Source organism: Urocitellus parryii, chromosome 8 (assembly GCF_045843805.1).
Source record: "Urocitellus parryii isolate mUroPar1 chromosome 8, mUroPar1.hap1, whole genome shotgun sequence".
Lineage (NCBI taxonomy): Eukaryota > Metazoa > Chordata > Mammalia > Rodentia > Sciuridae > Urocitellus > Urocitellus parryii.
This window is the reverse complement of record NC_135538.1, coordinates 127474527-127490476: the sequence shown is the minus strand read 5'-3', so window position 1 is coordinate 127490476 and position 15950 is coordinate 127474527. Positions and strand designations below refer to the sequence as shown.

The following is a 15950-nucleotide window of genomic DNA, read 5'->3' as shown; positions in this document are numbered from 1 at the left end:
CTCCTGCTGTATCAACGTACACAGGTTGTTCGTCACACACACCCCCCCCCCCAGTTATTTTGCTGCAGCCGGACTTCTGCAGAAGGCTGCCATTCTAAGTGGAGTGAGATGAAATCTTAGTGTAGTTTGATATTAATTTCCTTCCTTGCTATAGATATTAAATATCTTGTCACAGACTTGCTGGCCATTTGTATTATTTTGTGAATTGTCTATTTAGTTTATTAGTGTTTTGCCAACCTTGTTGATTTTTTTCTTTTTTAATGGTCACAGTCTGAGACTTCCACTGATGCCTTGAGTAAATAATTGAGGTATTTAGGATTTTTTTCTTTAACATTTTCAATGCATAACATATAATGTTTCCACCCACCAAATCCTTTCTTATGCCCTTTACATTATTACAGGGCAGGGCCACTCTGTCTCCAGTCTTCCTTCCAGTGGAACATTCATTCCAGGTGACCACAGGTGGTAACTTATTTCATATTTCAGAGATTCTTGCCAAGCACTGCCAGATTTCCTTTGCTGATGTTTAAACTCTTCTGTATTTGACACATTTTCCTGATGTTAGGTTTCCTGGAATGCACTCTGGTTACAAATGTCTTGTGAGGAGAAATGCTCTCATTGGCTTCTTTCCTGAGACCTGGGTAGTTCTCCTTTTGAAGGAGGTCCAATGTAGTCAAGTAACAAGAGAGGTTAATTAAAAAACAAAAAACAAAAAAACTATATCATATATATTTTATTTTCAAATTATCAAGAGCTCATTGGCCACAACCTAAGAATGAACTGTGCAAGGATTTCCATACAGTACAATGTAGATCTGCTGTATCTCATTTCTCCTTGTAATGAAAGGATACATTGTATTCTTCACTAAATGACCTTAATTCAGAGCTAATTTTCTCTAGTCACAAGGATTTTAAAAAACTACTAAATGGAGTCAAATTCAGGGTAGGCTCACAGGAGTTTCATTGCTAGTAAATAGGAGTCTTTGTAGCCTTTCTTTTAAATGCTAAGAAATAAATATCAGCAATTAGAAGGATTTTCAGCTCTGTTCATTTCTATGTTATTATGAAACAGGCTCTTCCTACCTTTATTTTTTTCCCCCTTTAAAAAATATCTTCATTAGTGGGGTTGGGGCTGTGGCTCAGTGGTAGAGTGCTTGCCTAGCATGTATGAGGCACTGGGTTTCAACCTCAGCACCACATAAATAAATAAAATAAGGGTATAGTGTATATCTACAACTAAAAAGTGCATTTAAATTTTTTTTAAAAAAGTTTTTATTAGTGCCTTATAGTTACACATAATGTTCATTTTGACATAATCATACATCTGTGGAATACAATTTGCTCCATTTTTGTCCCAGCACTTCCACTTTCCTTCCCCTCCTCCCTCCCCCTGTTCCCATTCCTCTACTCTATTGGTCTTCTATTGGTTTACTTATTGTTTTCTCTTTTAAAAAAAAATTTTTGTTTTAATTAGTTATACATGACAGTAGAATGTATTTTGACACACTGTACACAATGGAGCACAACTTTTCATCAGTAGTGTAATCATACATGTATATAGTGTAATAATGTCTGTCTCATTCTATTTTCCCACCTTTTGCTTTTATTTAATAGTCTTTGGGCAGGAAAAAAACCTACAGAAAATGAGATTAAGCTTTATCTAATTAAAATGATAACCTCTTGAAATATTGTTTAAAGTATTTTTATTTTCCTATCAGGGATCCATAGTCATGTGATAAAACATGAAGACTTAGTCCCAAGTTATGAATGTCAACTCTTCCATGAAATAAATTTATTTCAGGAAACTTACTATATTCTTTGCTTAATGATTAAACCAAGACCATCAATCCATTAACAGATAGCCTCAATTTTAAATGTGGGGAAGCACGGTTTAGGGTATATCTCCTCTGTGCCAGAAAGCCTTTAATTATTGCATGAACTATTTTTTTTCCCAGTGAATAGCTTTGCAAATTAGAGATCTCAGGAAGTAGAAATTTTGAGTTTATAGTCATAGGACAATCATGATAGAATTAAAAAATAAATAAATAAATAAAAGCTTCTCTCAACTAGGCAAGACTAATGTGAAGAAATTTTTACATCCCTTTGATTACTTCCTCTGTCCTTGATTTAAAAAACTATCTGGGGACATTGTATGTCTATGACTACTTTAGTTGCCAATAGTCTCTCTAGATAAACTCAGCCTGAGAAAGGAATAAACTTGCAAATATACCTCTCGAATGTTTTCTTCTGCCTTTTTGGATATTTGGAGATAATTTAAGGGAGACTTTTTAAACCAGTGATTCTCAGCCTTGACTGCATATTTAAAACACCTGTTTGAGGGGGCTTTAAAAATGCCAATAACCAGGTTACATACAGACAAACTAGAATCCTTCAAAGAGGGATCCAAGTATAAGAAAAAGTCAGCACTCTCCATGTGATTCCAACATACAGCCAAGTTAGAGAATCACTGCTCTTGTTGAATGAAATTTGGAGACTAGGGAAACTATATTGATTTCTGTCTCCTCCCAGTCCTTTCATCACATGGGCACACATCCTACTGGACAAAATAAATTTGGACATTTTTCTTGTATTGTAGCTACATTTCAAAAGAAGTCTTTCTGTGTAGTCAGAAACAGAAATTTCAAAAAATAATCTTTGAGCAATTGATCATAATCTGGTGATGACCTTGATGTGACAACAAAAGGAAAGGTGGAGAGAAAGAAAAGGAAGGCATAAGGAATAATTACAATTTGAAACTGTTTACTAGGTGGAACTGGTATTTCACAAGGTCTAACCTAGGCTGTGGGTGATATAGCACAATGAAAAAGCCAGAAACCAGAAAGGAAACATTCTGTAATTGGTTTCCACATTGGCCATAGCATCTGTTGATAGATGCTATGGTTGCTACTTTTTATTTAGTTCAGAGTGTTCTAATGTCTTTAAAGCTACATCAGACTTGTAATAATTATAGGCCTGTAATAGTTATTGGTGAGAGCAATTGTTCAATAATTGCCGGCACAGGGTGATTTAATCTGGAGGTAACAGATGCTAATAGAAGCTAAATTTCAGGGCATCACAGTTTCATACACCCAGTCTAAGGCCCACACCTTAATTTTGGTTTTCCTTGTAGAGGCAGGTGGCACAAGCACTGGGTACACCTATGGCCATCTAGAGTTCTGACAAAAAAGACAGTAGGTAGTTATTAATACTTTTTAAGAATTTAATACCTGACCCTCATGTCCATTAAGCGTTTTGAGTTCACTGCAGGCAGGCTGAAACTGCTTGTTAACTGAAGTTGCTTGAAGTCTTGGCCAAGTGGGAAAAAGGAGAACACAGGAAATTCTGTCAATGTCCTTTACTTGTTAATGCGACAGGGTGTCACTAGCTGGAAGCTGAGATTGAAGCTCCAAGATTAAAAAAAAAAAAAAAAAAAAAAAGATATGCCCCTTTTCCAAAGGGGGCTAGACCTTCCACTAAAGAGACAAAGGAGCTAGCCCGAGAAAGCCATACTTGCAATGAATAACGTAAAAGCTCCAGTTTTACAAACTGAACCTGTTTTTTCTTGAGAGGAAGACTTGAAGTGAGCAGTTTGAGAAACAGTGAGGCAAATATAGAAATTAAAAAAGAGGTCACATCCAAAATGATGTGAAATTACTGACAAAATGCAGTAACTGGGAAAGAAGAAAAAAAATATCTGTGTCGAAACGTTTCTATATCACTTCTTTGTGTTTGGTTTCTGAGAGAACTGACGCCTTTTGAGCTCAATTTACCCAGTACTGCATATAGTCAGGCCTGGAATAGAGCATTTTCTTTCCAGCGAGTTGTGTGAAAACCATCATCTCTCGAGGAGCCTGGAAATGTGAAACCTGAGACCAGCGCTCGGCCTAACCGCCCATCCCCCATCTCACCTGCACCAAAACCGAGTGAAAACACTAATTCATTCACAAACTTTTCTAATTTAACATTTATTTAAGTGAATATCAATCTTTCCCCCCCCCACCATGAAACACCGTCAAAAATTATTCTTGTTTTCCCTTGTAGATCACCACCTGTAAAAGCTGCTGAGGACAGAGAATAATGAAATTTAATAAAATTTAAAAGTCGAAAAGGCCACACATAGCTAGAGCTATATGTAAGCACCTGGAGAAGAAGAAGAATTTTCGAATTCTACATGGATGGGCTGTGATTATAATGTAGAAGAAATGATAGTGAAAGAAAAATGCTTGGAGATGCTGGGGATCGAACCCGGGACCTCATGCATGCTAAGCATGCGCTCTACCACTGAGCTACATCCCCGACACGCCAAGTTGTTTCTTTTCAAACCACTTTCATGAAATAAAACACATTTACTCCCTTTAAATATTTACATGTGTTCTTTGGTGAGCGAGTATTAGAATTTTCATCTTCCTTTTTTATAGAATTTTGCCACCGAGGAAACCTGATTCCCCACATTTTGCTGACGTTCTGTAAGGAATGCCAACAGCCCAGTATCGGAAATCTCAGTAAGAAACACTCTCCCTGATCCGCCCTTTCAGAGTGACTTTCTCTTTTAAAAAAGACCTTCAGGATAAAGAATAGATCCTTCCAGGAAAGACAGAAAACGTTTTACCAATGACTATCTTTACGTAATTGCAGCCAATCAATTCCTTCCCCCATCTTCGCGTCCTTTTCTCGGACGGACGCCAGAAATCTCTCTGCACTTTTTCTTATGACAAGAGGAGCCAATGGAAGAAAGATTTCTGCTAAAATGATGATATGATGACCACGATGATGATGATACATAGAAACTTGTTTCACTCTCTTAACTGGGAGGGTTAAAGGGTAAAGATGTTAGATTGCCTCCCGCAGCCTCGTGATCCGCAACACAAATCAAATCCAGACCATAAAACTCCTCCGGTCTTGCTCTAATTCTTCGGAAAGAAAAGCCACGAATGAAGCAGAAACGTGTTCTGAGATTGAGGAGCTCTACTTGGGTGTTGTTTGATTTTCTGCTGAGGGGATGATTCTACCGGACTAGGATGCTTACATAAATGAGTAAACTGGAGAATATTTTCAGTGGCCACTTAGGAGATTCTCAATGTCAGAAATTGTGAGATTTGCCTTGAGTTTTCTAAATTTCATTAGAAGAAATGAAAAATTGAGGCTGGGCATGGTGTCACATGCCTGAAATCCCAGTGACTTGACAATGCAGAGGCAAAAGGATCATCCTCAGCAATTTGGTGAGTCACTAAGCAACTTAGTAAGACCCTGTTTCAAAAAAAAAAAAAAAAAAAAAAAAGGCTCTCAGTGGTTAAGCACCTCTGAACTCAATCCCTGATATCAAAAAAGAAAAATAAGGATCAGAAATTTAAACAAAATTTTCATAAAATGTAATTTCCATTGTGGGACAATTTTATTGGCAAGTTCTATGATATCTTTTTTTTCTTTACATTTTTTTTTTAGTTGTAGTTGGACAAAATATCTTTATTTATTTTCATGTGGTGCTGAGGATCTAACCCAGAGCCTCACACGTGCAAGGTGGGCGCTCTACCACTGAGCTACAGCCCCAAGTTCTATGATATCTTAATGAAAAACAATAACTCCTATTTATACAAAATATTCCAGAAAATTTACAACTGCTATTTCAGAGTATAATATAAAAACCCAAAACCCAATGGCAATAATACAAGAAAAAAAATTATAGGATCACATCACCGATGAACATAAAGGCAAAATCATTAAAAAAAAAAAACTAGCAAACAAAAATTAGACATTAGAATATATTTGAATATACTACTATGGAATGAGCTATTGTTTTATTTTATTTTTGTGGTGCTGAGGATCAAACCACTGAACCACAACCCCAGCCCTGCCAGAGTTATTTTTAAGAACTGAAACATTTATATCAGCAGAGTTTGGGTAAAGCAGTGGGTAGAGTTCATTCAATCATTAAAAGCCTTAAGAGAAAAGGGGGAAAAGGAGGAAGGAATACTGCTCCCAGTCAGCCTTCAGACTCTAGACTGCAACATCAGCTTTTGCTGGAATTGCTAACCTGCAACTCTACAAGAGCTGAACTTGCACTTTACAGTAACTGCTTGAGTCAATTTCTTAAAATAAATCTCAATAGCTCAATGTAACAGAAGTCTGCCTCATGCTTTGAACATAATCCTTGTTTTTCTGTCATTATGGGTTTTTTAAAAAAAATTTAAATTTTTTTAATCATAGGTGGACACAATATCTTTATTTTTATGTGGTGCTGAGGATCAAACTCAGTACCTCATACATGCTAGGCAAGCACTCTACCTCTGAGCCACAACCCCAGCCCCATTATGGTTTATTTAAAAACTGACATTTTACCCCTTTCTTTTCTCCCTACCCGACTCCCCTCAATCTTGGGAGAATCTCTGTTCCCATCCTATACCAAGTTGTTTGTCTTTGAGCAGACACATATCACAGGAATAAAGTAATTCAGACTTCAGGGACGGTACCAGAAGACCTAAGAAGAGCTATCTCCCAAGTCTACAAGTGAATTACCACCCATGACAAGGCACACCTGGAATGTAGCCTTTGAATATCATCTCTTTAAAGGCCTCTTGTTCTCCCTGACTGGCAGAATCACAGCTTCTGGTCTGTGTATTTCTAGTAGCAAAACAATAAAACCTTTTTTCCCCTTTTTCTCAAAACCATGTTCTCATTATTGGATTGGCATTTTTACCAAAAGCTTGGTCCTTGTCCCCAGTGCCAATCCAATAACAAGGCCACAGTTTGAGGAAAAGGAAAAAGATTTTATTCTTTGCTAGCAAAGGAGTAACACAAAGGACTCCTGTCCTAGAGGCTGTGATTTTGCCCATCTGGGTGAACAGGGGGTTTTTAAAGAGGTAGTTCAAAGGCTCAAGGCATGATGTCTGTCAGAGTTGTAATTCACTTGTTAATTTGGGAGATAGTAGTTTCCTCAGAAATGACTATCTTCTGTTGCCATCCCCAAAGTCTGAATTACTTCTTTCCAATCATTGTTGTGTTCTCAAGAACAGATAACTAGTCTAGGATGAGGAAGAAAGGCCATCTGGTTTCCTCTGAGATTAGGGAGTGGGAGAGATTAGGAAGGAGCAAAGAGAGAGGAAGAAAAAGAAACATGTTCATGTTAAAAATAAGTCTCAGTGACAGAGCAGCAAGAGTTATATTCAAAGCATAAAGTGGACCACTGTTACAGCATCAGGAGCAAGAACTGAGTTTTCAGTAACATCAACAAATAGATCACTAGGTATAGCTCTGTGAACTCTCATAGTTCAGAATACAAAATTGGAAGTTCAGGATACAAAAAAATGGAAGTTCTGTTAGACTAGGGCATAAAATAAACTACCAGAGACAATACAGTTGCAGAGAAAATCCACGGATCTAAAGGATTGCCCAAGTATTCAGCAGAGTTCTAATCAATATGTATGTGAGGAAACTACTCAAACCTGGAGAAAGAACTATCTGAATTAGAGGAAACAGTACTGAACACATAGGGCTGGAAAGAATATGTTTGTTTTCACCCAACTAGACTGTAAAATCTTACTATTCAAGGATCCTTAAGTTTGAGTACTGAGAAAATTCTTGCTTTATTTGTGAAAAATTTGCATAGAAATTGTACCTGCCCTATCTAACAAATCTTTTTTTAAACTATTTTTTTAAAAAACAGCTTTACTGAGGTGAAGTTGATATACAAAAACCTATACATATATTTAATTTCATAGATTTGCCCATATACATATACCAGTGAAATTTTAACAGTGGTTTACTTTATGCTTTGAATATAGCCCTTGATGCTCTGTCACTGAGACTTATTTTTAAAACAAACACCTTTCTTTCTCTTCTTTTCCCCCTTTCCAAATCTCAGGGATAATTGGTTGCCTTTTTTCCCCATCCTAGACTTATCTGTCCCTGGGCATACACTCACCACTGGAATGAAGTAATTCAGACTTTGGGGATGGCACTAGAAGATCTCAGAAATTACTAGCTCCCAAGTTAACAAGTGAATTACAATTCCAACAGAGAACCATTGGAATGTAATCTCTTTAAATCCCCCCTTTTCCCATGTTGGCAGAATCACAAGCTCTGGGACAGGAGTCCCCTGTGTTTCTCCTTTGCTAGCAAAAATAAAACTTTTTCCTTTTTCTCAAAACTGTATCCTCATTATTGGATTGGAACTGTGTCCTCCTTATTATTAGATTGGCACTGGGGACAAGGACAAAGCTTTAGGTAACAAATCATCATCACAATCAAATTAATAAGCATATCCAGTAATATTACTCATCCATAAATAAGAATGAAATTATGGCATTTGCTGGTAAATGGAAGAATCTAAAGACTATCATGCTAAATGAAATATACCAATCCTAAAAAACCAAAGGCCAAATGTTCTCTCTGCTATGCAGATGCTAACACGCAATAAGGGTGGGGGGGGGTGGGTAGAATTTCAATGGATTAGACAAAGGGAAATGAAGGGGAGAGGGGGATGGGAATGGGAAGGACAGTAGAATGAATTGGACTTAACTTTCCTATGTTTATATATGAATCCATGACCAATGTAACTATACATCATGTACAACCACAATGGGAAGTTATACTCCATGTTTGTATGTCAAAATACACTCTATTGTCAAGTATATCTAAAAAGAACAAATAAAAAATAAGCATATCCATCACCTCCCAAAGTTTCCTTTCAACTCATTTGTGTGTTTATCTGTTAAGAATACTTAACTTGAGATCTATGCTCTTGACCATGTAGTATATAGTATGTTGCCTCACAAATCTTAAGAGAAAGACCTTAAAAATTCCTTAAAAAGGAACTCACATACTTCACAGATTGTGGGAATGTAAATTGAAATCATTGTCTCTAAATAATTGACTATTCTTTGGTAATGGAGGGAGTTGAAACATTTGTATGGGTTAACCAATTACCTTGAATAGCAAGAGCAGAACCTTAAAAACATTGTGAATACTTTTAATGTGAATTGTTTTAGGAGGTAAGAGGGGCAGTTTTTGTTGTTTCTGTTTTGAGGATACATTTCATATCATTTCATATTCTAGGCATTTTTAGTTTTTCCCAAAAGCTGCCACCAAGGATTGGGCCACATCAATAGATTCTTATTGTGCCATCATGTCTTGAAGATACTCTCAGCTCCTCAAGAATGCTACTGTTAATTGGAAAGCAAAGGAGAAAGGGACTAGGAGAAGTGGATTGAAGTAGAATCTGAATAATAAGGAATCAATTGTATAATTAGATAAAGAAATGGAACATTCCATGGAGAGGGAACAGAAAAGAACAAACCTTGTGGTAGGAATTATCTTAGTCAATTCAAGAATCATTTTAAAAGGTAAGTATGGTTGAACTTAAAAATTTTAAGTCCTAGTTTTTTGAACCTTTGTTGTATAAACACAGTTTACTTTTCCTTAGTGCTTTTCACATTCAGTAAACAATCCAGGAATATTACTATTTTGTAAATTGTAGAAATGTTATATTGCAAAACTTAGCTAAGATTTGTTTGCCACATTGCAAAATCAACGGGACAAGATGGGCATGACTCTTGGCTTTATACATTCAACACAAACATATTGGTGTCTTCATTGTGTTTATTTCATTCATAATGGTTCTTTTAAAGATACATGAACTTGATTATATACTATTATAGTTTTCTAAAGTAATTATTCTCAAGTATTTACATAAAGAAATAAGTATGTTTATTATATATTTAAATATCTTAATTTTCAATGCACAATTACATAATTACTGTCTCATTCACAGCCCAGTTGTGCTGGGGCAGTAGGTAGTTTGCATTCCCTAATAAACAATATGTTTACATATTGTTACATACAGTTTCTGATCTGATGTAATGCTTACATCAGATCAGAAACTGCTCCAAGAAGAGTTTAATGGCAACAGGATGACAACACTTCCATCCCTCACAGTGCTTTGCCAAGCAGTTCCTCCTCCTGGTGTTTTGTCTAGTGGTGGTTGGCTGGATGAATGACATGTATCCTTTCCACAGCTCCCTCAGTTCCTAACCTGTCCCTAAAAAGGGTTTTTTATATATCAGGCTGCAGAAGCAGGACATCAGCATCAGCTTGTCTAGTTTGCTTGTCTTAGCAATGGCAGAGAAATAAATACTTGTTTCCATTTTCAGTGTATTTTTTTTATGTGAACAGAAACAAAGTAATTTATTATCAATATTCCAAAGCACTCAACTGAATCAAAGAATGAAAATAAGTGCAAGACAGAAATCACATAAATGGAAAAATTCATCAAATTCATTGTCCAGATTGCAACCTTAGTTGGCTTTTCAGTGCTGAGACAATCTTTTCTGGGTTTCTAACAAACTCCATCTACCATTTCCACAGGCTGTTTCTAACCTTTGCTACTTTTCTTGTCCTTCTGTGCTGGATATGACCAACTCTCCTGGACAGAAATCTTGAGATGTAGTGAAAAATAAAATGACAATTGGGTTAGTAAGTATAGCACATGAGGAAATTACTTCTAGGGTGTACCCTTGGATACCAAAGTGCAACACCCACCCTCAATATTTAAAAAAAAAAAAAAAAAAAAAAAAAAAAAAAAACACATTACCTGTCCTCTCTCCCAGACCTACCACCTACTTTCCACAAAAATAAATAAATAATTAAATAATTTTTAAAAAATACTAAGACATATTAATTTCAGATTGTTTCCCATTGTAAGTGGGAATGGCAAGGTCTCATTTTAATACAGGTTGGAACATTATTTGATATGCAGCTGTATTCCCATTTCCTGGATTGTCCCTCTGGCACCGCTCACAACATAATAAAACACCCCAGGGAACTCTACAGGAAACAGAAAAGTAGGTTGCTAGTTAACCAAATGGAAGATAAATAAGCATAAAGGCAAGATATAGCTCCAGTTAAAGGAAATGATAACGAAGGAAATGAAACTAAGTATTTAACAATTGTAGGTCAAAGCCTGAATTAAACCAAAATGGCAATAAAAAAGCCACCCTGGAGATGCCGGGGATCGAACCCGGGGCCTCATACATGCGAAGCATGCGCTCTACCACTGAGCTACATCCCCTGACACAAGGCAGCACTGGAGTAGAATTCCTGTCCTGTTAAAACCCCGAAGCATTTTGCATAATTACCTTGCTATTTTGTGTTCAATTCGGGAGTAGAAGACTCCAAGTATGAATTCCACCTAAAGTGTCATACAGATTACATCCAAATACTTTTCCAGAGCACACCGACAACATCCAGCTCTTATTGTTACTAAGAGCATAATACAAACCTAGAAGCTTTAGCACAATGGGTCCCTTATTTACCACGTATTATTCCAGGCTGAAAGAATTAAGGATTCCCTCACCCTCTTTCCAGTACTCTGAGGAATGTCCCGCCAGTTAAGGCTCATGGAAAATGCAATCCAAATTCCTTGTGGCTGATTTAGGTTGAAGGGTCAAATGTATCTCTGGAGCTGTCGCTCCCCCTTGGTCCTGATTGGAGAAGAAATTTGTTCATGCAATTGTAAAAATTCTGCCTGATCTTTGTCCACACAGGCGATGGATCAGCCCGCACAGACCATTTAGCCCACTGACATCGGAGCAGATCTGTGAACTTTGACTCCTAGGTCCTTCTCAGTCTCTGTGCAGAAGAATGAACCTGGAATCAAACAGCGTTAGGCCGAATCTGCGTGAGCCAGGAGGAGCAGGGGGCTACAGCGCAGCAGCTCCGCTGTGATTCTTTAAATTATCTGTACAATTAAGACTGCTGAGCCGCTGGAGGCACAAAGGTTTTTAGCTTTTGGTTCAGAAATTCTAAAGCAGAGAATAATGGCTCTTCCAAGACTAGGAGAGACAACAACAAAAGGAATGATTCACGAAAATAAATTATGTAATTTACAAGTTAGATTTCATTAAAATTAAGAACGTAGGCTCTGGGAAAGGTACTTTCCAGAGAATGAGAAGACAAGTCACAGACTGGTAGAAAATATTTGCAAAACATAAAGTCCTGATAAAGGACTGATAGCTAAAAATATTCAAAGAACTCTTAAAATGAATCAATAATAAAACAAACAATTTAATTGAAAAATAGTCAATCAACAATGAAAAAATAGTCCATCAACAAACTTATCAGAATAGCCCAAATCCAGAAAACTGAGAGTAAATGCTAAGGGGGATGTGGAAGAATAGGAATTGTCATTCATTGCAAGTGGGAATTCACACTAGTACAATCTCTTGGAAGATAGTTTGTCAATTTTTTTTTTAAATTAAACATAGTCTTACCATGTAACCCAGCAATTGCATTCCTTGATATTTACCTAAAGGAGTTGTAAATTTCTGTCCACATAGAAACTTCCACACAAATGTTTAAAGCTGCTTTATTCATGGTTGCCAAAATTTGAAAGCAGTATGTGAATGGATAAAAAAACCATGGTACATCAAGACAATAAAATAGTATTGAATGCTAAAGAGAAATGAGTTTTTGAGTCCAAAAAAGACACATGGAAAATTTAAATGCATATTATTAAGTGAAAGAAGTCAATTTGAAAAGCCAGTTGACATTCTGGAAAAGCCAGAACGTGGAGACAATAAAAAGATCAGTGATTGCCAGTGCTTAGTGAGGGATGAATAGTCAGAACACAGAGGACTTTTAGAACAATGGCAATACTGTATATGATACTGCAATGATGGATACATGTCATTATACGTTCATCAAAATCAATTGATTGTTGAGAAAACTGGAAAGCCATATGTAGCAAAATGAAATTAAACCTCTGTCTCTCACCCTGCACAAAACTCAACTCAAAGTGAATCAAGGACATAGGCATTAGACCAGAGAACTTACGCCTAATAGAAAAAAAATTAGGTCCAAATCTCCACCATGTTGGCTTAGGAACCAAATTCGTCTATAGGACTTTGAAAGCACAAGAAGTAAAATCAAGAATCAATAAATGGGATGGTATCAAACTAAAAATCTTTTCAGCAAAAAAAAAAAAAAAAAAAAAACAATCAAGAATGTGAAGAGAGAGCCTACAGAATGGGAGAAAATCCTTGCCACCTGCACCTCAGATACAGCATTAATCTCCAGGATATATAATCCCTTTTCAATGTTGTCTTTTAAAAAGCCAATAAGTGAAGTAAGCCAATCCCCAAAAACCAAAGGCCAAATGTTCTGATAAGTGAATGCTGATCCATAATGGGAAGGGGGGTACATGGGAAAAATGGAGGAACTTTGATCGGGCAAAGGGGAGGAAGGGGGTATGGGGGCAGGAAAGATGGTGGAATGAGATGGACATCATTACTCTAGGTATACGTATGACTATATATGTGGTGCAACGCTACATAGCGTACAACCAGAGAAATGAACAGTTGTGCTGCAACTGTGTACAATGAATCAAAATGCATTCTGCTGTCATATATACCTAATCAAAGTAAATAAATATTTTTTTTAAAAAAAGGCAATGGGAGTGGGTAGTTTATTGAAATCTACCAAGCTGCTTACACTAAAGCTACATGTATCAAGGTACTCCCATCAGGGAAGGACTTTTTCACTGGACAATCTGAGAAGAAAATCTAGCTCTTCCATAGATGATAAAAACAGGTGTACTTCCTAAGTTCATTAAATTAGAATACTATACAATGGAGAAAATGAACTTAGTATTTTTTAAATTTACTTTTTAAAAATAGCATATTTTAGAGTACTTTAAAGTTGACAACATAACTAAGTAGAAAGTACAGAGTTCCTATATGCTTTCTCCCAAACACACAGCCACAGCCTTTATCTATTGTGCATTCAATTGGTTAATATTTTGTTGAGGATGTTTGTATTTATGTTTGTTTTCTCTTCTTGCAATATCTTTGTCTGGTTTGGGTTTTAGATAATCTGGCCTCAGAAGCATTCCCTCTGCTTCTGTCTTCTAGAAAATTGTAGAGAACTGGTATAATTTCTTTCTAAAATGTTAGAATTCATCAGTGAACTATCTGATCCTAGTTCTTTCTGTTTTGGAAGGCCATTAATTTCTTTAATAGATATAGGCCCATTCAGATTATCTATTTACTTTTTAAGGAGGGTACCAGGGATTGAATTCAGGGACACTCAACCACTGAGCCACAACCCTAGCCCTATTTTGTATTTTATTTAATGAGACAGGGTCTCACTGAATTGCTTAGTGCCTATCTGTTGCTCAAGCTGGCTTTGAACTCGTGATCCTCCTGCCTCAGCCTCCCAAACCACTGGGATTATAGGCATATACTACAGCGCCTAGCTTGTTTATTTCTTTTTGTGCAAGTCAATCGGTGTATTTTTCTCCCTTTTCCTTTTTACTGTAGAATATTTCAATATGTAAAGAGCAAAAATATTACAATGAATTCCTGCGTATCTGTTACTCACCTTTATTATCAACTGATAGTAATCTTGCTTTATAATCAGAGTTCTGATGTGTAGTTCTAGTGATGATTAGAATGAAGCAGAAGACTCGTACAACTTCAGAGACTGAGTCATGAAAGACAAGGTAATGTATTGTAGAGCAATAAAGAACTAATACATTGGTATATATTTATTTCCTATTTAGACTTTGTCAGAACTTTCTTATTGGATTTTTGTTGCTTCTATATTATCAGAACACAAATACAATTTTGCTCTTATATTGTTGAGAGCCACAGACAAGTCAAGATGGCGCCTGGCATTTTGCCAGAGGGAATGGTTTGTGAAGTAACGCCAGTGAGCCATTAAGATGATAGATTCCTTAATGACTGACTGCTGGGTCTAGATTATGTCAATTAAGTTAAGCTGTGTGTAATCATTAAGATGGTGAGGATTCCTTATTGTTTGACTGTTGTATCTAGTTTATGTTAATTAAGATAAGCTGTGTATAATCAGTTAAGTGTATATATACCTCTACTCTCCTACAATAAAGCGGCTCCCACTCCTGCTGTATCAATCTTCACAAGTTGCTCGTCACCCCCGGGGTTAGTTTGCCCAGCCAGACTGTGGCATTATATTATTTCAATCTCTCTCTCTCTCTCTCTCTCTCTCTCTCTCTCTCTCTCTCTCTCTCTCTCTCTTCTTATAGCATTGCTGCTTGACATGACTTTACCTGGGCAAGTTTTTAAGTGAGATAATGATTACATTTTTAAATGTACGAAACTTGTCATGCTAAAGAAATTTTCTACCCTCACAAACTTTCTAAGATGACAGGTATAACAATAGAAATCAATATCAACTTTAAGAAGTGACTTAAGTGAGACATAATCTGATTTCCATCTTGGCTATTGTCAGAATTAAATTAGTTATCCAAAGTGTATGAATGAAAACCACTTCATAATGGGTGATTATTTATGTATATATAGGTATGTGTGAGTATATACATAATTTATATTTATACTATAATGTAAATATTATATCTCTATGCATATATATATATATATTAACACCATAAAATTTATTTTTTGCTAGTATCTAAATAATTGAAGACTTGTTCTTATTTTTCTAAATAAGTTCAATGACAAAGTAAAATGGAGTTAATTATCACAAGTTAATTGTTGGAAAATAATATTTTTAAACAGTATAAATTTAATTTCTTAGTTTTTAAAAAATATTTTAGTTGTGATGGACACAATACCTTTATTTTTATTTATTTATTTTTTAATGTGGTGCTGAGTGTTAGCATAATTGCAGCCATCTTCCTGTTCCCCACCGTCACTTTATGAATACTGTTTTTATTCCCAAGAAAGTAGCCTGAGATAAAACCTACCAACCTGGAGACATTCTGGTCTCTTCCTTTTCCCTCATTGAGAGATTGAAGACAACTTCTGGTCCCTGAGATGGGGATGTACTGGTTTCCCTGTTCTCTCCTTGAGAAGATAAAGGGACATGCTGGTTTCCTTGTTCCCCCTCTGAGAGATAGGAAAACTGCTTGTCTCTGTTCCCAAGAAACAAACTTGCCTTCCAGAAGATCAGGAGATGCTTACT

The 15950-nt window shown here is 36.3% G+C and overlaps 2 non-coding genes across 2 annotated transcripts; both read right to left on the bottom strand.

Annotated features, from left to right (window-relative positions):
- Positions 1-4223: 4223 nt before the first annotated feature.
- Trnaa-agc (transfer RNA alanine (anticodon AGC)) lies at positions 4224-4295 on the bottom strand. Its single transcript has one exon. It is a non-coding gene; the product is annotated as a tRNA-Ala (tRNA).
- Positions 4296-10989: 6694 nt separating this feature from the next.
- Positions 10990-11061, bottom strand: Trnaa-cgc (transfer RNA alanine (anticodon CGC)). Its single transcript has one exon. It is a non-coding gene; the product is annotated as a tRNA-Ala (tRNA).
- Between the last annotated feature and the right edge of the window lie 4889 nt (positions 11062-15950).